Consider the following 27,618-nt stretch of genomic DNA (forward strand, 5'->3'; position numbering starts at 1 on the left):
AATAGAGTTCGTTGATCTTAAAAATACGACATTCTTCTGACGAGCAGACACAAGCTGAAGAAGACCTGACAATAATATCTTCTTTACTATTTAAGTTTCTTTATGTTTAACATTTTTCTCTTTGTTCTGAGCCTTTTGCACTTTCCGTTTGCAATTTTTATCTCCACACCGTTTCATTGCCCCTCCGCCATCACTACAACAACTATATCCACCGCCGCTTGTGTCTCCACCGCCACAACTATCCCCACCATCATCACCCTCATTACAACTATTCTTACCACCATCCATTCCACCACATCTTTAACCACCATCTCTACCAACACCACCACAACCTCGATCACCACTGTCATCCCCTCTACCACAAGCATCTACAACACCACCACCTCCACCATAGCTATTTACACCACCACTACCAAACAAACTCCACCACCACCACCACCATACATCTGCTCCCAATCCAATACAAACTCCTTTTACCTCCTCCTTCACATTTTCCGTCACATACACATTTATTTTTTTTACAAACATTTCGTTTCTTTTTTTCCCCCTTGTTTTTTTTTTCTTCTTCTCCTTTGTCTACCCAGCAATTATAGAAACCCAACACCACGCGAGGCCTGTTTGGATAAGGTTAATCAGTCACATATGTACGCGCGCGCGCATGTATATATATGTATATATGTGTGCGTGTATGTGTATTTAGTGTGTATGCATGTATATGTCCGCGCGCGTGAGAGAAGTACTCAATACAGATGTAGAGTGTAATTATTTATTTAATAACATTATTCTCGCGACCAATGAAGATTCGAAAAACCCGAATTAGTTCGGTGATAAGATGTGCGGTGTATTTTAGTTTTGTTTTGTTCGTTTTGAGTATGAGAGAGAGAGTTGCATATATTTTCCATGTTTATTCAAATAATATAGCTATTAGTGTGTGTGTGTGTGGTGTGTGTGTGTGTGTGTGTGTGTGTGTGTGTGTGTGTGTGTGTGTGTGTGTGTGTGTGTGTGTGTGTGTGTGTGTGTGTGTGTGTGTGTGTGCACAAATATATTTTGGCGAAATTTCGATATAGCCTATATCTTTAATAAATGTAAACTGGGTACTATTTAAGAAGGGTGATCCCGGTGCGCACACTCGCGCATCCGCGCTAGCTAGCCGTGACTAGTCGATCTTTACTTTTTGTTTTTGTGTTTTATTTACTTTGTTTTTAAAAAAATATTTACTCTGTGTTTTTATGTTCTATTTATTTCGTTTTAAAAAAAATTATTTACTTTATGTAAAAAATTATTTATTTGGTGTTTTATTTACTTTGCCAGGTAGTCGTTGTAGGATCGACTAGTCACGACTAGCTAGCGCAGATGCGCGCACCGGGACCACTCTTCTTAAATAATACCTGTAAACTGATGTAAAAGCGAAGGAGGTAGGAAGAAAAGACAAAGAATAAAGGAAATACACGTCTTAACGAAGTTTGACAAATAAAAGTAATGAAACTTGTCCGAACCCTACACTCCTGGTTACACACACACACAACACAACGCAACGCAACGCAACGCAACGCACGCACGCACGCACGCACGCACACACACACACACACACAGACAATCACAAATATATAGATACTGGAGATTACAGCATATAAGAGAACCGTCAAGCTTCTCTGTTCAAAACTCTATTAACAACTGGTCGCCTTATCAGTTCAACTGTAAGTTTTTCGATTGAGGTAGTCTTAACAGAGTGAGGAGGTCAGCAGAAGAAAAGGAAAGAATTCGGGTCTTTTCAATTAAAAAGGTTTCATTCGACACTCAAGTCGAGGGATCAGTACAAAAGAATTTCGTACTAAGAGAAGGAACTTTCAATGAACTCAAATCTCTTTATAAGCATTTTTAGAGAGTTATAGCCAAAAAATAGCAAAAAAATGCATTAAAAATGGAAAAAAATTATGGTAAATTTTTTTTGAAATCGTTGACTCATCGCAGACATTTTTAGAGAGTTACTTCCCTTATATAATAGCGAAAAAAAGGATTAAAATGGAAAAAAATGATGGTAATTTTTTTTTTAAATCGTAGACTCGCGCTAATACCCAGAAGGGCTCGATATGAATCACGACTATAAGATATCCGGTTTTGGTTAAACTGCACCGCAAAATGTGGAAGTAGTTAGGAATCTAAATCGTAGGAGACAGACACACAACTTCACTTTTATATATAAAGACTAGCAGTATCGCCCGCCGTTGCTCGGGTTTGTAAGGGAAATAACTATATAAGCATTTTTAGTGAGTTATAGCAAAAAAAATGCATTCAAAATGGGAAAAAAATTATGGTAATTTTGGTGTCTTCAAGCCATGAAGTCGTTGTTCTAAAAGAACGCTGGTCTCCTTGACAACGCTTTACGACGTTGATTTCCTTACACTCCCTTCCCCACAGCTTCACGAGGGAGGGAAGAAGGGGGAGAAGCAACACAGGTGCAGGTGTGAGCATGGACGCCAACTCCGCCGCCATCGACACACGAAAAAATTGGAAGAAATGGAAAAAAATTATGTTAAATTATTTTTTAAATCGTAGACTCATCGTAGACGCGCGCTAATAGCCAGACGGGCTCGATATGAATTACGACTATAAGATACCCGGTTTTGGTTAAACTGCACCGCAAAATGTGGGAGTAGTTAGGAATCTAAATCGTAGGAGACAAACACACAACTTCTCTTTTATATATAAAGACTAGCAGTATCGCCCGGCGTTGCTCGGATTTGTAAGGGAAATAACTATGTAAGCATTTTTAGAGAGTTACTTCCCTTATAAATTCGGGCTTTCTTAGCCATTTTTGTTTTGGTGTCTTCAAGCCATGAAGTCGTTGTTCTAAAAGAACGCTGGTTTCCTTCACAACGCATTACGACGTTGATTTCTTTACACTCCCTTCCCCACAGCTTCACGAGGGAGGGAAGGGGAGGAAGCAAACAGGTGCAGCTGTGAGCGTGGACGCTAACTCCGCCGCCATCGACATACGATGCATTTTATGCATTAAAATGGAATAAAAAATGATGTTAAATTATTTTTAAAATCGTAGACTCATCGTTGACGCGCGCTAATAGTCAGACGGGCTCGATATGAATCACGACTATAAGATACCCGAATTTGGTTAAACTGCACCGCAAAATGTGGGAGGAGTTAGGAATCTAAATCGAAGGGGACAGACACTCACACAACTAGAGTTTTATATATATAGATAACTGGGTGATTTCTGATGAATAATTGCGAGAAAATACGTTTATTGTCTGCAAAGCTTTCGTTTTATAACTGGATTGCTTGTAAGGGATCCTCGTTTATTATTATTCCTTTCACTAAACGCGGCGAACTGACAGAAACATTAGTGCGTCGGACAAAATGATAAATGGCATCATTCCTTTCAAGCTCTTTACGTTCAGAGCTCAAATTCCACCGAGATCGACTTTGTCTTTCATCCTTTCGGGGTCGATAAAATAAGTGTCAGTTAAGTACTGGGATCGATAATCGACAAGCTCCTCTCCTCCAAAATTTCAAGTCTTTTGCCTATAGTAGAATTATGGGATCTTTCCGGTTTGAACGGCAGTTTTTTCTAGCGGTGTCATATGAAATTGTCACTCATAGTTATGACTCTAGTATCGATCTATTGCATTTCTATCTGTTTTAGGGTTAGGGGTGGGGGAAGGGTATCTTTTTTTCTTCACAAATTTAAATAAACCCAATCTGTTTCTTAAACGAGGGACATATTCAATGTGTTTTTTTTTACCTCAATAGACGTCAGTGATTGGTTGAAATTGCAGAAATTGAAGGAAAAAAAAAACAACAAATATCTTACAAACTATAGAATTTTCTCAATAAAGATGTTTTATAAACACATTCTAGCAGTATACGAAGTTTAAAATTTTTTAGTTACCTAGAAATTATGTTAAAAACTGCCGTTCAAACCGAAAAGATCCGAATTATGTTTCACTAAAGACGGCAACCTTGTAGAACCATTGGCGCGTCGGACACACTGCTTAGTAGCATTTCTTTCGGCTTTTTACGTTCAAATTCCACTTGGGTCAACCATGCTCTTCGTCCTTTGTCTCGCCAGATTAGAAATTTCACTTGCTAATGCATCTGTTAATCAGCAAGTCACTACTCGTTTACTTAGTGGCCTGATGAGTTGGGAGTTATGTAACATCCTACGTAATCTAATTGTATTATGATTATTCTAATGAAACAATTGTGTGTGTGTGTAATTATAATATATATTACTAGCAGTATCGCCCGGCGTTGCTCGGGTTTGTAAGGGAAATAACTAAATAAGCATTTTTAGAGATGTAAAGTATAATAGTCATCTCAATATGGCTAACCACAAAGGGGGGTGTTACTGTAGCTTTTTACATTCTGAGATTTAATAATACATTTTTAGAGAGTTACTTCCCTTATATAATAGCAAAAAATTGCATTAAAAATGGGGGAAAATGATGGTAATTTTTTTTTTAAATCGTAGACTCATCGTAGACGCGCGCTAATACCCAGAAGGGCTCGATATGAATCACGACTATAAGATACCCGCTTTTGGTTACACTGCACCGCAAAATGTGGGAGTAGTTAGGAATCTAAATCGTAGGAGAGAGACACACAACTTCACTTTTATATATAAAGATAGGCTCAGACGTGGCTGTGTGGTTAAGAAGCTCAAACTACAACTAAGAAGTACTCTTAAGTAAGTGCCTTATATTATAGACTCGAACTGACCAAACCCTTATGAGTAGATTTGATAGGCAGAAACTGAAAGAAGCCTGTCGCGCACGCGCGTGTATGTATATATATGTGTGTGGTGGGAGTCTGTGCTGGCGTTTGTGTCGCCATCGGTTGCTTGACATCTCCTAACTTAGCAATTCGGCAAGAGACCAAGAAAATAAGCACCAGTTTTAAAACCAAGTATTGGAGACCAATTAGTACAGCTAAACCCTTCAAGGTGGTGCCCCAGCATGACCGCAGTCTAAAGACTGAAACAAGAGATAAGACACACTTTCTCCGCCCATGGCACACATTTTAATTTGTTTTAATCGAAAGACAAAATAGTTAATTGGAGGTTTCCTCTTTGATGTTGTTTCCTTTGTTAGGGTTTTTCGGATCTTTTCCTTTTGAACGGCACATGTCAACACAATTTCTATTCGTATACTGGTAGAATGTGTTTATAAAACATCATTTTTTCTTGGCTTTATTGAGAAAATTCTATAGTTTGTAAGATATTTCGTCTGAAATTTCGAGTACTTCGGCAATTTTAACCAATCGTTGACCTCCATTTGGGGTGAAAACATTCCGTGCTGTATAAATATGTTCCTCGTTTAAGAAACAGATTGGGTTTATTTACATTTGCGAAGAAAAAAAGATACCCTTCCCCCACCCCTAAATCTAAAATAGATTGAAATGCAATACATCAATATTAGGGTTATAATTATGGGTGACATTTTCATTTGACACCGCTAGAAAAAAATCCCATTTTCCGTAGCGGTGTCGTATGAAATTGTCACCCATAATTATAACCCTAGTATCGATCTATTGCATTTCAATCTATTTTAGGGTTAGGGTTAGGGGTGAGGAAGGGTATCTTTTTTTCTTCGCAAATGTAAATAAACCCAATCTGTTTCTTAAACGAGGGACATATTCATACAGCACACAATGTTTTCACCCCAAATGGAGGTCAGCGATTGGTTAAAATTGCCGAAATGCTTGAAATTAAAGTGGAAATATGTTACAACATATAGAATTTTCTCAATAAAGCCAAGAAAAAATTATGTTTTATAAACACATTCTACCAGTATACGAAGTTTAAAAGTGTTTAGTTAACTAGAAATTGTGTTGACATGTGCCGTTCAAAAGGAAAAGATCCGGTTTTTCTTTTAGATTTTTCCCACTATAGATTTTTGTTCATTAATTGCATGGATAATCTCAGTTAAAGTTTTTCAACTCACTGTATTGGATATGGAAGGTTTATTTACTTCAAAATTATGGTAATACCTTTTAAAAGAAGTTTAGGCGAGATATTGGCATATACGCAATCAATGGTTGATAACGCCAGCCAATAGAAGTAAAGGAAAATTAGCTTATCTGTTTCTGTGATCTAATTTTTTAAAAACCAAAACCACTCAGACGTCACAAAAGGCAGGCGCCAAACGGAAAGCTCATGTTGAAAAGCTAGTTATGGGTCATTTATTTCTGTTTGCTTGAGGAGATATGGGACAGCAACACTTGAATTTAAGAGATGAAGTGGGGTACATCCAACATCCAAAAGAGAGAATGAAAATACAATTTTGTCGAACAGATTTCCCCAAAATTTACAATGTAAATATAACATGATCAATGCATTTTTTAATGATAATCTTAATAGTTTTATTAAATTAAAGAAAGCGAAGAATTTGAAATGTACCAAGATAAAGTCATCTGAGTGTGTCACTATTAGGTCGATCGACCTATAAAGATATAGCAGAAATATTTCCCTCGGATCATACGTAAATACTCTCAAACTTGTGGCTAATTTTACCTTCCACCCGGGCTCCTGAGCAAAACAAATAAATAGCTGTATATACAGCTCCTCAAAAGTAACGATTGCAGGCAAACTAAGGCAGAAACGGCTGCGTTTCCTTTTATCTACGTGTGTTGTTCAATTACCGTTTTACAGGGAATCCAGCAGAGGTGACGTTTAACCCTACTCTCGCTATAGCGGGAATACGGCGTGATATGGTAAACGTTTTATACGTTCATAACCAGAACCCCTTTTATAGAAAAAAATCTATAGAATAATAAACATCAAATCCAGGTGAATATATTAGAGTAATGAAGTGCTACCACAATTTTGATGATTATTTTGCATAACCAATATCTATTTCTTTACTACCTACAGGGGGCTAAACACAGAGGGGACAAACAAGGACAGACAAACGGATTAAGTCAATTACATCGACCCCAGTGCGTAACTGGTACTTAATTTATCGACCCCGAAAGGATGAAAGGCAAAGTGGACCTCGGCGGAATTTGAACTCAGAACGTAACGGCAGACGCATTTTGCCCAGCGTGTTTCTGCCAGCTCGCCGCCTTTTGCATAACCAATACCATTAGCCCAATAATTCTTGGGGGGGGGGGTCGGGATAGAATCTTCAAGCAACATCTCCATCGGCTCCTATCAGAAGCAACCGTCATTTCGTTTTCTGTATGGCTAATGCCATAACTACATTATTACGTAATTAAGACTCGTAATGTCATAGGTGTATGGAATAATACAAGTTCTTGTAGGTAAAGTCGTTATCCTCCTAAGAAAATTCTGAAAGCCAATAGATAGATAAGTTCATGGCATAAGTCATGGTTCACCCGAAACAGCTGTCAAGAGTATTACATAATTTATTTTGTATTCCATATAAATATAACCATCAAACCTACTTTTGTGCATCTGCCTTTCATTTCCATACCTGCAAGTATTGTGTAGTTTACTCTATTTCGTACTTCTGACACAGTTTAATGCACAGAAATAAACAATAAGTAACAGGTGGTGGTTGATGTAAATAGAAATTATGTATCCCAAAACAGACAATAGAAGAAATAATACATTATATTATTTGCTTAAACCCCCTCGTTGAGTAGAGTGGCGCAGTTGAAGTATGCTGGACTCAGAACCCAGAGGTCTATGGACTGAAACAATGCTCTGCGAAGAAATAGGTGCTATTTTCGATATTTTATATTGCATCAGAGTTGTCTACAAATATACCAACCACAAACACACACACACACACACACATATATATATATATATATATATATATATATATATATATATATATATATATATATATATAGTTAATCCAAACAAGAAAGCACAAAAAAACACAACAACGCGAGGACGTGGAACAAATATAGTATTATTGGACGCTCAGGAAAGAAGGAAGGTTTAACGTTTCGAGCGAAGCTCTTCGTCGGAAATAAAGGAGAAGGAAAGATCCAGAGAAGGGAAGACAGAGGGGAAAAAATTACCAACGGTACACACGAGGTCACATTTTGAAATATATATATATATATATATATATATATATATATATATACCTACAGAGATAAGTAAAAAGTCTCTGATGCAATAGAAATTTTCACAGCGTCAAGGTCACCAGCTGTGACCGGGTACATCGAAACCCAAATAATTTAGTGAACAGAGAACAACAGGAATTTTCGCTTTGTATATAAGCTTATTTATACATAATATTACAATGTTTTAGTTTAAAGTTTAACATTCAAAACAATCTATTAGTATTTACTAGAAGTTTAGATAACGTAAAGTCATAAGCAGGTTACGACTTTCTTATCTTTTGACTTTTGATAGAAAACGGCGGAAGTGACCTACAGTTTCCTTATATAATAAATTATAGTATAATTAGTTCTTTGAAAGGCGAATAGATAAAGAAATATACAGTTATCTTCAATGTCAGCAGCAGATAAACTTCAGACCATCTTAAAGATTTCCTCTGTTTCCATTCTCTTTTTATTCATCTCTTTTCAATACTGTAGAGTAGAGGGCTAAATTTTCGAAATATCCAATTTCCAGTACCTTGCTTGCTGTTGTGAAAAGTCCCTTTTGTTCTCTCTCTCTCTCTCAAAATCTCGAGTTTCGGAAGTGCATAGACCACTGAGTTTTAAGGTATTTAAATAGTGAAGGATTTAGTCTATATTTTTTCATTATTATGTGAAACAATTCATTCGTCGAAGTGAAATTTACTAGTACGCCCACAGCCACCACCTCATCATCATCATTTAAATTAACATATATTTTCTCCTATGTTTATATAACTTTAATGAATCTGTATTACATCTTTCCTTTGTAAAACCCAACATTTTCGACTCGAAAATAGAAACAACGTACAATAAATCTATCAACCAGGCGTGGCTGTGTGGTAAGATGCTTGCATTCCAACTGCATGGCTCTGGATTCAATACCACTGCGTGGTAACTGGAACAAGTGTCTTCTAGTTATAGTCCCAGCCTTGTAAGTGGATTTAGTACACGGAAACTGAAAGAAACCAGTGTGTGCACCACCGTTTTGTATACGTCCCGGTAACTTATGGGTTCGGCAAGAGAGCAACAGAATAAGTACAAGACTTTAAACAATAAGTACGGACGGCGATTCAAAGCAGTGTTCCAGTATGGCCGTAGTCCAATGACTGAAACAAGTAAGAGATTAAAGATAAATATAACCTGTCGAGGATCTTTACCTTTTGACCGACAGATTTAAAAAATAATTTTTGACAAACGAAAAATACACTACCGGAAGTTCTTGTTGACAAAGAACAGCAGTAATTTTATTCAGCTGAATACACGTCATTGATTGGTTGAAATTACCGAAATAGGACAACTTTAACGTGAAATAACTTCGTAAATATAAGCTTTTCTCAAAAACGCTAAGAGTAAAAGATGTTTTATATGACACATTCTACCAGTGTCCGAAGTTTGAAAGTGTTTAGTTACAAAAAATTAATTTTAAATATAGGGCAAATGGATCGATCCCCTGTCGAAAACTTTTAAGAACAACTTGGATGATACGCTGTCCAGTTTGTATAAGTCCAATTTAGTATATTAATGAAATCAAAAACAATCGAAATCAATGGAAATCGCTTCAGCTATCAAAACCAATTTACACTCTAAAATCTAATATAAATTAAATACTTATAGACACAAAGAATTACATTCACTTATACTCGAGAAATGGTATCTAACAGCTTTTTTGGATGACTCCGATGATGTTAGTATTTAAGATAGTTTAACTTTTTCAATCGATCGATCGTCCGACTGAGTGAAACCATGAACAAACCTATCATCATCATCATCATTGTTCGACCGTGGTCGAGACAATGGAATTTACCATGCTACGCCAGACTTCACGGTCCATCATGGCATTACGGAGGTCCTGTTGCTGGATGCCTGTATCCCTGGAGATTACATCAGGATAGGAGAGTGTGCGCCCTCTGGTATTGCGAGTAGATGGCTTCCAGAGGAGAAGAGTAGAAATTACTTCTTTTTCAGCTCTACAACAATGTCCAGCAAACTGGACTCTCCTACCTTTCACAAGAGATGACACAGGTGGTAGTTTCCCATACATTTGCATTTTGGTGGGATGGCGCTTCCACGAGAGATTTTGAACTCTCATAAGGAGGCGAGTGTAACAAACCTAGAATGTACCTCAGGATCAGCTATTAAGATGCACAAATAAAGAAATATGTAAACCCCATTATTCATGCCTCTTCTATATGCATTTTAGTAAAATTATATTCGGGTAGAAACCTTGTATGAAGGATACTGTGTAAAGATCGTCCAGTTTTTGGCTACCTGAGTATACACAACCAACAGATGAGATCCAGAGATTCTCGATATAGAAAACACCTAGTAGCGCTCAGATGATTCGAACTAAGACTCCGATGTCTTTACGTGGGAACAATTCTGTGGGGGTAAAGATGTGGCTTATAAAAGTAATCAAGGTGAGCAGATATAGAGGCAATTATGCGGATAAATATATATATTTCTTTACTACCCACAAGGGGCTAAACACAGAGGGGACAAACAAGGACAGACAAAGGGATTAAGTCGATTACATCGACGCCAGTGCGTAACTGGTGCTTAATTTATCGACCCGAAAGGATGAAAGGCAAAGTCGACCTCGGCGGAATTTGAACTCAGAACACAAAGACAGACGAAATACGGCTACGCATTTCGCCCGGCGTGCTAACGTTTCTGCCAGCTCGCCGCCTTAATATGGATAAATATAATTAGTTTATCCTCATAATATTGCATATTAAACCCAAATTATATTTAATTTCTTTACCCGCATAATTGAATGTGTGTGTGTGTTGTGTGTGTGTGTGTGTGTGTGTGTGAGTGAGAGAGAGAGAGAAAGAGCAGTTTAAAACTATAAAAACTGTTACCATTTTTCGTTTATAAATACAAATGTACAACCGTTAAGCTCCACAATACACCTCTTTTATTATTCTAGAAGTTAGCTTTCTTTCTCGATCAGTTCATTTTAACCCTGATACAACTATACACAATAGTTTGCGAGTAAAAGTCTGAGTCAGGCTGAGAAAGAGAGTGGGAGGGAGACAGTCGTTTCATAGTGACACGCGTTGAAGAGATGTATACCAAACACAACAATGGACAGGACTATTTCAAACATAACTGAATACAAAAGGAACTGAGTAGTCCACTCACACAAACATAAACGTTCATAGTCATTATTCCATTATTGGCAACAGGACCACCGAAATGGATTACTTTTTAAGCTACCGTATTCGTTAGAGGCAATGACAAATAAGCTGTCGTGAGACAAATAGAGGGGGAGCAAGATGAAAAGTTAAAGTGTGATGAAGTAGAAAACACAAGAGCTAGTGTGTGGATTTAAAGAAAACTGCCGTTGAATAGCGAGTCACAAATGACAAGTCAGAATTTAACAAAAGGCTTGTGTTAAAGTTTTACTAATTAGTGATTCCCAAGGTTCAACATAATTTAGTCCTACAAGTCAAGATGCGGATCTTTTCGGTTTGAACGGCAGTGTTTTCTAGCGGTGTCATATGAAATTGTCACCCATAATTACGACCCTAGTATCGATCTATTGCATTTCAATTTGTTTTAGGGTTAGGGTTAGGGAATCTTTTTTTCTTCCGAAATGTAAATAAACCCAATCTGTTTCTTAAACGAGAGGCACATTCATACGGCACAGAATGTTTTTTTTACCTCAATAGACGTCACTGATTGGTTGAAATTGCAGAAATTGAAGAAAAAACAACAAATATCTTACAAACTATAGAATTTTCTCAATAAATCCAAGAGAAAAAGATGTTTTATAAACACATTCTACCAGTATACGAAGTTTAAAAGTGTTTAGTTACGTGGAAATTATTTAAAAGAAAACTGAAAAGATCCATGTATTCTACTATAACCCCGAGTTAACCAATGACTTGTGAGTGAACCTGGTAGACGGAAACTGTGTGGAAGCTCGTCGTATGTGCGTGTCTTTGTGTTTGTAGTTGTCCTCTACCTACACCACTTGATAACCGGTATTGGCTTGTTTACGTCCCCATAACACGGCGGTTCTGCAAAAGAAACCAACAGAACAAGTACTAGACTATAAAAAAAGTACTAGGATTGATTTGATCGATTAACTTTTCATGGCGGTGCCCCGGCATGACTGGAACATAAAGGAGACCATCCTTAATTTAAACATAATTTCGTTATCTAATAGGATTCGAATGAGGAAAAAAAACCTACTCCCTTATTAGTTTTCTAGCTTGTCATCTGATTGCCACTCCCTAATATATAAAAAAATAAATGCGCCCTTTTAAAGCCTAGCTAGGCTCGTGGGCCCGGTTTCCCGGTTTCTATGGCGTATGTGTTTCCCCAGCTGGATGGGACGCCAGCCCATCGCAGCATGACTCATTTTTGCCAGCAGAGTGGCAACGTGAAATGAAGTGTTTTGCTCAAGAACACAACGCGTCGCCCGGTCCAGGAATCGAAACCACAATCTTACGATCATGATGCTGACACCCTAACCACTAAGCCACGCGCCTCCACACTCCCTAATATATAAGGTCACAGAAATAAGAATCTAGATGTTGAACTATAAACTAACCTCGGTGTACCAGTAAGATCCGTATATCATCAGTAATCTTACTTAACCAAAGTCGTACGTCAACGTCTTTTCATTTGACAAAATTAACAAACATGGAGGGTTTTTACTTCTTTGCCACGTTTTACAGGGATTCTAAGGTTGACAAATCGTTTGAGATTGAAGAATCATTTGAATTTGATGATAGTTTGGATTTGGAAACTGCTGCTGTTTCTTCTTTCAAGTGGAGTACTTCAATATTACCCTTTCACTCTATACTGCTTCCCTGGTCTTTTTTTACCCCACCCCCCTAAAAGCAGCACTATTTTCTTTTGTTCTCCCTTATCCAAGAGCTAGATTGATAGTCTAATAAAATAGTTATTAGTCAAATAATTAATTTCTCGAATATCTAGCACAGAAAAAAAATGATAAAGTTGCTTCTTGTGGTTGACTTTTAGCTCACTAATCGAAAAATAAACGGAAATTGTTTCGACATCAATTAAGGGATGAGATACAAACGAAAAATCTTCAAGCTCTATGAAGATTTAAGTCGGGTTTCAATCCTCAATCTCGAATTGAATCAGGAATGACGGAATAATAAAATCCTTCACATAACATCTAAGTGGAGAAATAAAGTAACTCTGTAAGCTTCAAGATAAGTCACAGAAACTAACTTTAATTCTGTAAAATATTAGGGCTGATGAATTTCGCAATACGTGTGAATATTTTTTATCGTTTAGTCAAGAGGAAAGGGTTAATACCCCATACCTTTTTTGTGGGGTTTCCGAGACTGGTTGTGGAAGAGTAAGGAATGTATCCTCAAACAACAGAACGGACACCACTAAAGGTGTCCAATGTACCCAGGTGATCGAACAACTGAGCGCAGCCGTTTAAATATTCAACATGTTTGACAATATTTTATGACATTGGAAACACGCACAAAAATATAGAGATACAAAAAGTGAAAGGAGTAAGAGAAATGGACAATACAATTTATAAACTGAACAAGATTAACAAAAACATACGCAAAAAGAAAAATGTGGTCATACACATAAAGAGACAGAGATTTGAGAGAGAGAGAACGAGAGAAACATTAAAAAACGTCTTATGTCAAATAAGTCAACGTCGAATCAACGATGCCAACTATGTAGCTCCTACCCTCACAGTCCCAAGTGGTGGTTAAACTGGGTCACATTCAATCTACCACCCAAATAGGCAACAGCAGGACTTGGACTCGGAATGCAATGAACCAGAACAAATACGCTAAGTATTTCACTCGAAAATCTAACAATTTCGCTGTTTTTAATGGATACTTTATCGAATCCGGAGGGGCTACATTAGGGACTTGCAACGATGTTCAATAATGAACAAAAAAATTCTGTCGTTTGACTTAACGTTTTGTATTACAACCACAAAAACATCTAGGACGCCTTTCTGTAAAAATATTTGATAAATTTCAGTTCTTCATTTCAAATAGAGCGCCTTACAAGAGGTGTCCTGCTCTGCCACAAAAAGCGGAAGAGCATGCGTTCCAACTTGGTCAGCCACGAATCGGGGGCAAGGCACGACGGTCAGGCGGTAGGTAATTACAGATGCGATGAACACACCTGCTACCTCCGCCCTCCCTTTCAGGGACAGCTTCCGCTCAGACTAGGTCTGAGTTAGGAGAGCAAAACGTGAAATGAAGTATTTTGCTCAAGAACACAACGCAAAGCCGATCTGGGAATGGAAACTATCATCTCGTGAGCGTGAGTGTAACACTCTAATCACTAGGCCACGCGCCTCCATTTCAACAAAAAAAACCTCTTCTCCAACAATAAAAAATACACACTATTGTAGACGACTTCATTTATTTTACTGCAGTATGGTTGACCGAGCAGACCTATTCGTCTATTTTATATTTTTATTTCGTTATTGTGTTATCAAAAGCTCTCTTTCTAATCTCCTCCACACTTACTGTTATTACTGTAACTAGATTGGACTGTTCATCACTTTAAGTCCCGCATGGGCACGATTTGAATTCATCACGCGGAGATCGCTAAAATAAAGTATCAGTCAAGTATTGAAATTGCCGAAATGCAAGAAATTAAACAACAAATAGCTTACAAACTACAGAATTTTCTCAAGAAGCCCAAGAGAAAAAGATGTTTTATAAATACATTCTACCAGTATACGAAGTTTAAAAGTGTTGAAATTATTTTAAAAATCAGCCGGTCAAAGTGAAAAGATCCCTAAGACCTCCTCTCAACATTGCCGGTCTCAATATCTCACTAGTTACCATTTCCATTATCATCATGGACGACCCAATACAAGATGGACAACGTGGTTGACTGCGAGAAATAACAGGTCAAATTATACCTCGATTCACATTTTACCTTAATAAAAATGGAAAGACACAAGACAATAGAGAGCTTTCAGTATATTGCAATCTGAATGAAAGGCGAGATGGGCACGAATGGAAAATCTCTGATGATGAATAAATCCAATCTATCAGGACTGACTCTATGAACCGACAATAGCAAACATTGACACACGCTAGCTACGTGTTAAAGCTGTCATTTTATTCACACGAGCCTGTACACATTTCTTTTTTCAAATTTTCCGCGTTTTCCCACACCATCTTTTCACTAATATCATTGCTTACAAAGACTACTCTGCTGCCACCTTGACAAACTAAAAAGAAAGCATTGACAGGTAAAATAATAATAATAATAATAATAATAATAATAAAAGGTAAAAGCGATGACATAACGCCAGTAAGATAAACACACGACAAAAGCTACCTTGTCACACACACCCATAACAAGTTATTTCTAGAATTCCTTTTTCTTATCCTTCCTCCTTTTAACGCTTTTTTTTTCTTTATAAAGAGACAGCCATCAAACAATAATAGTCTGAATAAATTACCTTATATACCGGCATTTCCATTTTCTCATTCATTCATACGCATTCGTGATTGTTTAATTTCAACACTAACACATGGATGTGAATATGTCTACACAAACATATACACATATTTTGTGTGTATATATATATAAATACTCATGTGTATAATTTATATACATACATAACATACATACATATATACATCACCCTGACGCTTCACTGCAACTCCCTCCTTGCTCCTTTACCTTTCTTGCAGGTGTTAACATATGACAATTTAAGCCGAACATTAACAGCATCAATCTCACGAGGGAGCGGGGGTCACCGGGAGCCATGGGCCCTGCTCCTATATAAATTTATATATACATATAAATATGCATTTATATGCATATTTATATATCTACACGCACACATGGTTAGCACGCCGAACAAAATGTTTAGTAGCATTTCATCCGTCTTTATGTTCTAAGTTCAAATTCAGCAGAGGTCGATTTTGCTTTTCGTCCTTCCGAGGTCTATAAAATAAGTACTAGTCAAGTACTGGGGTCGATGTGATCGACTATCCCCACCCATATCTACGCACAGATACCTATGCCTATTACATATCACACACCCGACGCATTTGCAGTGAAGACTTTTATGCTATAATGTACAACAATCAACTTCAACCAACCCTGAAGCGTATAAATTGAACCAAATAAAATACATCGACCGACAGCAAACAACTGTCATTTTATATATTAGAACCGTGAAACAGAGAAAAAGAATCAGCTGGACCGGTTTCAATATTTGAGATTTCATCAATAACTGACAGCTCTTCAATTTGACACTGAAAATTTCTACAAATTCAGTTTTTCAGGCCAATTATGAAATTCCACGACCGTTTTTGGCGAAATTGACAAGGGTTTTAGATTAAGAGATAAGGTTAATGTTGAGGGAAAGGTAATTGACCAGTAGTTTGTTTTAACGATTCGAAGGGGAAACCATATGGTTGCAAAGCGAGCTTTCTAACCACACAGCCATGCCTACGCCTAAACGTGTGTATGTGTCAACATACACTATCAGTGAGGCATAAATATTTTAGTATATTAAGTTAAACACGTTTTGCAGCTTGCGAGAGGAAGTCTTGAAATGATAGCAACATGTTTAGTTTAAGGAGAACTTGAGAAGTTAATGGATAATACCAGGCGATGAGACAAAATATAAATTTAAGGGTAAAAAACGTGAAGAGAAATAGTAGACAGAAAATCGAGACGTAAGTATTATAAATTACTTGCTGGTATATTAGTGACATTTTTTGTTTTAATGCTATATTTTTATACGACAGAGTATATCTATAGATTTTAACCAACACTTATGTAATCTTTTTAAGCATGTTGTTTCTCGATACAATAACGTCAGACAGAAGATACTGTATTATCCTGAAACAAAACATTAACGCACTTGTAACTTATTCAAACTAGCTGTCGAGAGAGCGTTATGGTATGCAAATCGGTCTATTCAACTTATTGAAACCCTTGCGAATACAGGGTTTATGTGTCTCTGTGGATAGGTAAAGAGAGTACTCAGTTGCTGATGGAATCCCAACAGGATTAAAGTTAATCCGGCTAATCGCTATTTTTCTCGTCTGCGAAGATATTTTAAGTAGGGACAAAGTATTTACTACATAATGTTGACTAAAATCTACTGATATACTTTGCAGTACAGTCGAAAGGGTAAAAGTAAATGGCTTAGAAATACACAAGCTCAGCTTTTAACGGTTCCTTTCTCAGTTTGATACATACGCGAAATACAAACTCGTGCAAAGATTACGATTCTTATATCCGAAGAGGAAAGTAATGTCACTAACCCACATACATTTATCCAAACGCACAACTTATATATTCACCCAAGGATCTTTTCGGTTTGAACAGCAGTTTTTTAAAAATAATTTCCACGTAACTAAACACTTTAAAACTTCATATACTGGTAGAATGTGTTTATAAAACATCTTTTTCTCTTGGCTTTATTGAGAAAATTCTATAGTTTGTAAGAAATTTGTTGTTTTTTTCTTCACTTTCTGCAATTTCAACCAATCAATGACGTCTATTGAGGTGAAAACATTCTGTGCCGTATGAAAATGTCCCTCGTTTAAGAAACAGATTGGGTTTATTTACATTTGTGAAGAAAAAAAGATACCCTTCCCCCACCCCTAAAACAGATTGAAACGCAATAGATCGATACTAGGGTCATAATTATGGGTGACAATTTCATGACACCGCTAGAAAAAACTGCCATTCAAACCAAAAAGATCCTTCATCCAAAATCGTTTTACTCTCTGTAAAATAGTGTGACCAGATAGGCGAAGTGAAGAAAAAATTTGAACTAGAGGAATACCAGAAAGGAAACTCGGATTAAATTTCGTTCTGCGACATTGTTAACGAAATTCCATTCCTACTTCCACAGCCTTCACACTGAAGTGCTTTGCCAGTTGCGTATAGCAATATTCAGCGACATACATAAAAGTTACATAGATGTCTTTAAGTACATTTCCTTTCAAAACAATTCTACATAAACGGTCTGTCCAATATAGTCGTCATCTGAACAAACTTAAATGTTAATGTACATGTATATTTAACGCCACAATTACTCGACCGAGGAAAGTTGACAAAGTTGATATGTATAGGGTGGAGTGTGGGGTAGCAGGTCAAAGTCAGTTTCGTAAAAAGTTTAATAAGGGTATATATTCTTCTTAAAGTACTGCGTGATCCTTCAGTATTATGAATGGTTTTATAAACTTGATGTAAACACACACACACACACACACACACAACACACACACACACACACACACCACACACACACACACACATACATACATACATACATACATACATATATATATATATATATATATAACAGAGCATGGCCGAATTTTTATACATATATAAGTGGCTTTACCAGTTCCCTTTGAATAGGTAATCTCAGGATTTATGTGTGGTATGCGTATATTACTTCCTGTAATGTGCAAACATTACACACATATCACAAAGCAATACCATGTTATTTCTTCAAAAGAGACCGCCTAAACTCTAAGAAACCGTTGAAAAAGGATGCTTAGCTTGATTTTTCACACATCCACCCACCATTATTATTTCTTCACTGTATCCACTGAAGGTAGACAGAGGGAAGGGCGTCATTTTTTTTTTTTTTTCCTTTTACCCAAAGGGGAGACGCTGTCTTGAAATTTCTAATCTTTTTACCGCCTTTTGATATACAACCGTTGACAGAAGACTGAGACTCGCTTAACATATGTATTGTATACTATTCATACATTTGTATGTATGTATGAATATTTAAATTATATGTGCGAATATTAAAAATTATATATATTGCAGAGGTGGGAGAAAGGGATATTTTATGAGAAGGCGGGAGAGGGGACTGTTAGATTACATTTCATCCCATCCACCCCACACACATATTGGTGTAGGGTGCAACTGGGCGAGGTTGATGGTATGTTTGAATTCTTGCAAAAGAGAAGGTGAGCAGACATACAATCAAAGATGGAGCTAACAGTGATTATCTCATCTACTTGTATTTCTATGGCTATATTGTTCAAATATGTCCATTCTAAAAAGAGGGTACAAAGGGCTTAATTGGATAAAGTGTTTTCCTAGATATGATTCACGGTGAGTAATGACAGAATAGGTAGATTTAGACGGCAGAATAGAGTCTGCAATTCAGAAAAATAGAGATTATTCGGATCTTTACCTTTTGACGTACAAATTTTAAAATAATTTTTAAACAATTTCAAACTTCGGACACTGGTAGAATGTGTCATATGAAACATCTTTTACTCTTAACATTTTTGAGAAAAACTTATATTTAGGAAGTTATTTCACGTTAAAGTTGTAGTGTTTCGGTAATTTCAACCAATCAATGACTGAATAAAATTACTGCTGTTTTTGTGACAAACAGCAGTAATTTTATTCAGCCATTGATTGGTTGAAATTACCGAAATAGGACAACTTTAATAACTCCGTAAATATAACTTTTTCTCAAGAATGCAAAGAGTAAAACATGTTTTATATGACACATTCTACCAGTCCGACGTTTGAAAGTGTTTAGTTACAAAAAATTATTTTTTTAAATCTGTACGTCAAAAGGTAAAGATCCGACTATTCTTGTAATATGTTCTTGGCCTCGGGTAAAATTTCGAAATTTGACGAATCCATCTGGGAAAAACAGAAACGGTTTAAATCTAAAGACTAAAACAATAATTTTAAAAATTGCATTCCTGTGAGTTAATCAAACTGTAGGTTATTTTTCCCAACACAGATAATTTTACACTTGTTCTTAAGTACTAATATTTTGCTCTTAATAAGAAAAAGATCCCCCCACTCCTGTTGCAATGCAAAACAAGAATATAATGCTATCTGATTGATAACTTATTTCATCCACCTTGAATATGTGAAAAAAGCAGAGTCGATCTTGATATCATTTCAACTCACAAAATCTGAATACAAAAATGGACGTTGCATAAGATTTCTTATTTGCTATTGAGAACACAAAATAAATTGGCAATTTGTTTGGAACATAATTCCCTCTGCGGATCTCACGGTGACTTGATTTCACATCAAGTCTCATTAGGTTTGGATAGAAGTGACAGCATCAGAAGGGCTTTATATATGGTAAAGGGAGAGAGTATACACACACATAAAATGTACTGGGTTTAGCTTCTCAGTTGATACTCTTGGGGAAAGACATTATCATTATAATTTTAATAACTTTGCTTATACAATATGAGATTTCGCATAATAAATAGCATAGCAGACTGTAAAAACGTCCTTAGAAACTTAGGAAACCTTCAACAAAGACATAAAATGTATGTAACTTGAAGAGGGTTGAATCTTACAAGGCAGAGGTTCCCTAAAAAAAATTTGGAGGCTTCTTATTTCTCTTTTTTTTAGAAAATGATGTTGATCAGCTTCTTCAAAATCGGTTGCTATGTTCTGTGATGCGTATTCTCTCTTAATTTTTTAATTCAGAGTAACATGAGCTCTCTTCAAAACAGAGGTTTGAGTGCCTCGATCTTTAGAAAATCGTTTGTTTCGCGAGAAAAGTTTGGGAATTACAGTATTAAATTAAGTTATAAATTTTCGTTTCTTTATAATTTCATTTCGAAATAATATTTCACTTTACCCAGTATAAAGTATAGTTTAACAAAATTAACGGGACACTTTCAGACCAAACAGAAAGTTAGTTTCGTCATGATGTGGAAGAACGCAAATGTTGAATGAAATATCCAAAAATACATATATTAAAATACTGGGTACCTTTCGACATAATAAAATAGGAATGATTTCACGACGCTATGAAGGTTTAGAATCGAAAGCAAGCGTCATATATACCACAGAGTAATTTGCTCCAATAGAATACTTTCAGTTGCTTTATCTTTTAAGATAGAAATAAACTCCAACAAGATGTTTTATATAATCTAGTGTGGACCTGTTGCGTATTTCAAAATCGTAGCACGTTAAAAAAAATCTCAGACCCACTTCACCCTTCAATCACCTCTATGAGGTAAGTAGTAGAATATACAAGAAAATTGGCGAAGTGGTATAAACCTCTTTCCGACGAAGATTGCTCAAGAGTTTCAAAGGCCCTTTCATTCCGTTTCCATTGGGTGATAAACTGAAAACACTTGGGCACTTGTTTGAAGATTTTCTAAACCTATCGCCAATTTTCTAGGTTCCCGAAAGACTAGTTTTTTTTTTGTTGTCTTTTCTTTTTCTTTTGACAGGAGGCGGAATTAAACAACTTAAGATATCTCACCAGGCGCTCTAACAATTATTTGAATCCACTGACCTGGAGTGGTTCTTTATCAAAATACCGCAAGAAATTCATTGTCAACCATTTCAAAGACTTGCTACCAATTTCTCAGAACGGTTCTACTCAAATATTATACCCGTAGGAATAATATTCACCTGTATGTAGGTGCACAGAATCTTCAAGTAAGTTACCTGAACATCCTGTGCACCTTCAGGTGAAATTCTGAGTAGGAAGAGACTGACTTGACCAAAATAATGTGTCTGTGTAAATCTGCCGCCAACGACCGTATGTTTTGGATTTTTTAAAAAAGATCCACCAAGCTAATCAAGCATGTACACACACACACACACAAAAAAAAAACATTGTTGTGAATAGGAAAACAATACGCTAGGGCCGTTAAAAATAATCTAGGCATGAACCCATACGTTCAAAGAGTCACTACCTCTCTAAAGCTATTAGAACTGAGAGAGCCCTAAAGCTTTTCAACAAGTACATGACTTGAGAAGTTGGAATTTCAACGACAATTCGTAGTCAGCCAAGTGATTAATTGTTCCAACTGCAGGGTTTATTGTGTTCAAGCCATTCGAAATTTTTGCTATCGTGCAAATCAAGAATCCGGTCTCAATGATGGTGCTTTGATTTGTTGCATGAGACTGACATGCGATGCAAAATCATTTTATCAAACATCAACATAGGCTATTTGAACATCATTGAGTCTGAGGTTATGTCACTCATGACTCTGCACCAACCACAGGGTTCAGAGAGCGTGCAGAATTATTTCTAAGTGAAATTACCACTGTTTGTCCCCAAGAAAATCTGGCCTTTGAACTCACCAGATCTGAATCCACGAGACTTAGATATGGAGTGTCATTGAAGAGAAAATAACTTCTGGCAGTGTCGCTACACTGAAGGCGTCCATGTCAATAAATGAAGAGTTTCACATCTGTATTCAATTGATTATAACTGCTGATGGTGGACATACTTAGCACTCTTGTTTTGTCATGACAAATAAGCACACGAAGTTCCATGCATCTATCTTTAATACACCATAGTTACAGGCTCTTACAACAATCTCAATTTAGCAATCCAATCCAGTAATGTGTGTGTGTGTGTGATATAATCAGGTTTACGTATGCTTTTCTATACTGTTGTGAGTTGGACGAGTCAGTTGTAACACAACCTCCCTCCGTTTGTGGCTGTTTGCCATATTCTGAGTGAGGCTCTACATCCAGAGATCACTCCAAGCCATTTCTTCCCACATCTTTTTCGGCCTTCCTCTTCCGCAGACTCTCATTGTTGACCCAACTATCATTATTCACGTGCATTACATATCCATACCATTACAATTTTCCTATAAAGAGACCCCTACTCCTCTGAATAAATGACTATGTTCCTAAATAAAGACCCGACACTGTGATACATATCGTTCGACAGAAATTACTCAGATGCACGATTATGGGAATCTTTCGTTTTATGTACATATAATGACGGTTAGATCGTCCAAAATAACATCAATGTAAAAATGGCATCGGGTAAACTAAATTCAGAAGAGATTGTCCTCAGTTCCATATATATTTACTTTTGATGAAACTCCATATTCCTTCTATTCTGTTTGTATATAATGTTGAATCGTTGTGGGTGACAAAATAACGACTAGGTTACTATGTAAATGGTTTAGCAGTTACTTTCCTTTCACTTTATCTGTCATTATATGTACGCAATACGAAAGATCGCCTACACTTTCAAATTGTGTCAACATTTTCACAGAATGAGTCGAACCGCCACCAACTAGTGAATACTCATAATAACGAAAACAAACCAACTTCATTCAGCGATCAGAAACGTCCGATTCGGTCAATCGTATGTAGAACAGATAGTGCCACTTTAGCGCGTGGTCCGCTAACCATTTACAATTTGGCGTAATTTTAACCCTAATCCTAACGAAAATCACATCATTTCACAGCGTAAACTACGGATAGCGCGGTAGACCGCACGCTAAGTAGCATTAACATAAAGCGCGACGGGCCACGATCGTGGCCGTCAGGCACAGGTCGACAGGCCACGATCGTGACCCAGATAGATGCATTTAATTTATGGGCGTTAGTTGAGGTCTAATCACTCAAACGCTTCGATACCCCACAGAATGCAAGAGGACTAATAGTTCAACTAATGACTTTTCAGATAATGTAAAATTTGCCACCATTATATACTAAGGAGATATTTTAACTATTTTGTGTGTGCACGGTAGTCTCATTTTCATAAAATGTGCTCAGCAATCCATACTATGTAAATGCAAATCCCAGCGCATTATGGGTTAAGCAGATATCGATTCAAGATCCGATTTAATCGTATCACAAACCTATTCTCACACACAACCTATGCACCAACTAGAAATAATCTACAAATCTTCAGATCCAGGTTCTATCCGATCTTAGCCTTCTACTGTATTCTCGCGTAAATCCAATACCTTATGAGAAGAATTTTATAGACGGAAATTGTATCAAGCCCATTGGAAAGAATGCATCTTTAATTTAACAGATCATCTTTGTCATATAGTGTCTTGCTGATCCTATCTGAGTCAGAAAGTCTGCTGAACACACAACCTTACAGATACACAATTAAAAAGGTTATACATATATGTATGCGTATACATGTTTACATATATGTATATGCATAATTAAAGCATGCATGAACGTTTATATATGCACATAAACATTAAAGATTGATTTCCATATGTAGACAGACGGACGGACGGATAGAGAAAGATGGACGTAAATTGATTGGTGAAAATAAAGATAGATATGGATAGATTATAGATACATGGGTGTAGAAAGACTGGTCGATATTCCTCTCATGCAAATTGGGATCTTTTCGGTTTGAACGGCAGTTTTTTAAAATAATTTCCACGTAACTAAACACTTTTAAACTTCGTATACTGGTAGAATGTGTTTATAAAACATCTTTTTCTCTTGGCTTTATTGAGAAAAGTCTATAGTTTCTAAGATATTTGTTGTTTTCTTTTCCTTCAATTTCTGCAATTTCAACCAATCAATGACGTCTATTGAGGTGAAAACATTGTGCCATATGAATATGTCCCTCGTTTAAGAAACATTGGGTTTATTTACATTTCTAAAGAAGAAAAAGATACCCTTCCCCCCCTCCCCACCCTAACCCTAAAACAGATTGAAACGCAATAGATCGATTCTAGGGTCATAATTATGGGTGACAATGTCATATGACACTGCTAGAAAAAACTGCCGTTCAAACCGAAAAGATCCGCAAATTGTATTTTCATGCAACAGTTTACTCAAGTGCTCAATTAACTAAAAACTAGTTACACATGGTCTATGTTTGTCTGAACTAACGTTCATACACACGTACTATACATACACACACATGCATTCATTACGTTGGCGCAGTCGTAGCGGTGTGGACAGAAGAAACTTTCTTCCCAACCACATGGTTCCGGGTTCAGTTCCGCCGCATGGCACCTTAGGCAAGTGTCTTCTGTTATGGTATCGAGCCAAGTCTTGTGAGTGGATTTGGTAGACAGAAATTGAAAGAAGTCCGTTGTGTGTGTCTATGTGTGATCCCCGCCCATTTTGAACTTTTCAGTTCTGGATTTTCTATTTTTTTTATTCCCATGTTCGTCATTTGACTGCAGCCATGCTGGAGCACAGCCTTGAAGGGTTTTAATCAAACAAATTGACCCCAGGACTTATTTTTTAAAACCTACTAGTTATTCTATCGGTCCCTTGCCGAACCGCTAAGTTAAGGGGACGTAAACGCACCATCACCTGTTGACAAGCTAGAAAATTTCTGACTATTCTATAGGAAAACCCATACATATTCAGAGAGAGAGAGGGTCAGACGGACAGACGGGTAGAATGTCTTGAAGTACTTGTTCCGTCCCTCTCACAGAGTTCAGATTCCGCTAAGGTAAATGTTGCCTTACATTCTTTCGTGGTCGATCAATAAAGTACTAGTCTAATACAAGAATCGAATCCTTTCTTTCTCTCTAGGAATGTACTTTAATTCACCATGTTCGACCTAGTCATCCAATGCTTTGTTGATTCAGTGTTATGGATACACGTGTTGGAGAAATAGCCAATCACTTTCACGTTAATTACACGAACAGAAACTTATTGGGTCGATCCGAATGCTCATCGTCGAAACCGGTGAAGAATCCATAACACGTGCTCACGCATATATATAAAAACATGCACGCATACATACATAAGCACAAACACCCAGTCCATGCAGGCTTATGTATAAACATACACGCTTTCATATATATATGGCGTAGGAGTGGCTGTGTGGTAAGTAGCTTGTTTACTAAGCACATGGTTCCGGGTTCAGTCCCACTGCGTGGCACCTTGGGCAAGTGTCTTCTACTATAGCCTCGGGCCGACCAAAGCCTTGTGAGTGGATTTGGTAGACGGAAACTGAAAGAAGCCCGTCGTATATATGTATGCGTGTGTGTGTTTGTGTGTCTGTGTTTGTCCCCCTAGCATTGCTTGACAACCGATGCTGGTGCGTTTATGTCCCTGTTACTTAGCGGTTCGGCAAAAAGAGACCGATAGAATAAGTACTGGGCTTACAAAAGAATAAGTCCTGGGGTCGAGTTGCTCGATTAAAGGCGGTGCTCCAGCATGGCCGCAGTCAAATGACTGAAACAAGTAAAAGAGTAAAAGAGTATATATATATATATATATATTTTTTTTTTTTTCTAGTTTCAGCTCAGAGCTGCGGTCATGCTGATTGCACCGCTTAAAATATATATATATATACACATACATATGCATCGCATTCATGCATACACATTTATAAAACGTATATGCATTCAGATATAAACGTAGATTTATAAAGGTATATACATATATATATACATACAAAAATATATGAAATATATATATAAATACTGATGAATATATACTGATATAAACACACGGATACATGGACATAACATTGCTGAACATAAAAGTTACACAGGAGCTTAAAATAAAATGATACATTAATTTAATACTAAATTCGACAACAGATCTCCAAATTTAAAAAGAATATCACATAAACTTCGTTTTTTTTTTTCTTTTTCCTGCTTTTAAATGACAAAACTTTCAACGAACAAAAAATAAACATGAAATAAATATGAAGGTTAACGGTTCGAATCTAGTCTAAAATAGTAAATGAAAGAAATGTAATAAAGATGATTAAATTAGTTTATAATTATGATCGTTATCAGAAAAAGTTAGGCAAATAAAACAGAAATATATATATATAAATATATAAGTATATATTCAATCTAACCTGTTGTGTGAATTTGTCCAGAAAGTAAGAGAATCAACGAACATACATTATTGTAGAGGGGATTCCCACGAACTGTTGGCTGCTGTGGGGTAAATGGTGCGTTGAGGTGAGCGCATGTATATATGTTTATATGTTACTACTAATGACATGTGTGCGTGTTTGTGTCTAGTTATGTGTGCGTGAGTTTTGCGTGTTTCGTCTGTTTTCTTTGTCTATTTCCACCGTTTTCTGTCTCGTTCTTTCACCTTCTCTCTCTCTATCTCCCTCTCTTCACTTCTGTTTCCCTTTCTCTCTCTTTCTGTGTGTGTGTGTGTGTGTATTATATATTTCTTTATATATAAATATATATTATATATATATTATATATATATTTATATATTATATTTATATATATATATTATATATATATTTATATATTTATTATATATATATATATATATATATTATATATATTTATTTATATATATATATATTATATATATATATATTTATTTGTAAATATAAATATATATATATATTCATATATAAATATATCTATACAAAAAATTACACACACACACACGCGCACATAATTTTCTTTCTCAACGGCCCTTTCTCTTCTTCTTATAACATCTTTCTCACTCAAACGCATTTTCTTTTATCTTTTTCATCCTCCTCCTTCACACTTCTCGGCAAGCTCCTCTCTCATCTCTCTCAGTCTCTCCGCTCTTCATCCACATCAATCTCTCCTTGTAATTTATTTTTTTTAATCATTTCCAACCTCACTCGGCTTCTATCTCTTCCTCATTCTCTCTCTGATCTTCTCTTATCATTTCCTTTCTTTCTCATTCAATTCACTTTATATCCCTTTCAATTACTTCCTCTTTCTCTTTATCTCTTCCTTTCACATACATTCTCTTTGTTCTTCCCGTTGAAGTTCTTTGTCTCTTTCTTTCTCTCTCTACTTTCACTCTCTTTGTCTATTTAGTTTTTTTTTTCCCCACTCTCCATCTTTCTTTCGG

General features: G+C 36.5%; 1 protein-coding gene across 2 annotated transcripts in view; it reads right to left on the reverse strand.

Annotated features, from left to right (window-relative positions):
* LOC115231791 overlaps positions 1-26,801 on the reverse strand; it is a 100,575-nt gene extending 73,774 nt beyond the window's left edge. For both annotated transcript variants that reach the window (XR_005001614.1, XM_029801755.2), the window contains exon 1: positions 26,618-26,801. The gene's annotated coding sequence lies outside the window, so the exon portion shown is untranslated. The remainder of the gene's footprint in view (positions 1-26,617) is intronic.
* Positions 26,802-27,618: the final 817 nt, after the last annotated feature.

This window comes from Octopus sinensis, linkage group LG1 (assembly GCF_006345805.1).
Source record: "Octopus sinensis linkage group LG1, ASM634580v1, whole genome shotgun sequence".
Classification (NCBI taxonomy): Eukaryota; Metazoa; Mollusca; class Cephalopoda; order Octopoda; family Octopodidae; genus Octopus; species Octopus sinensis.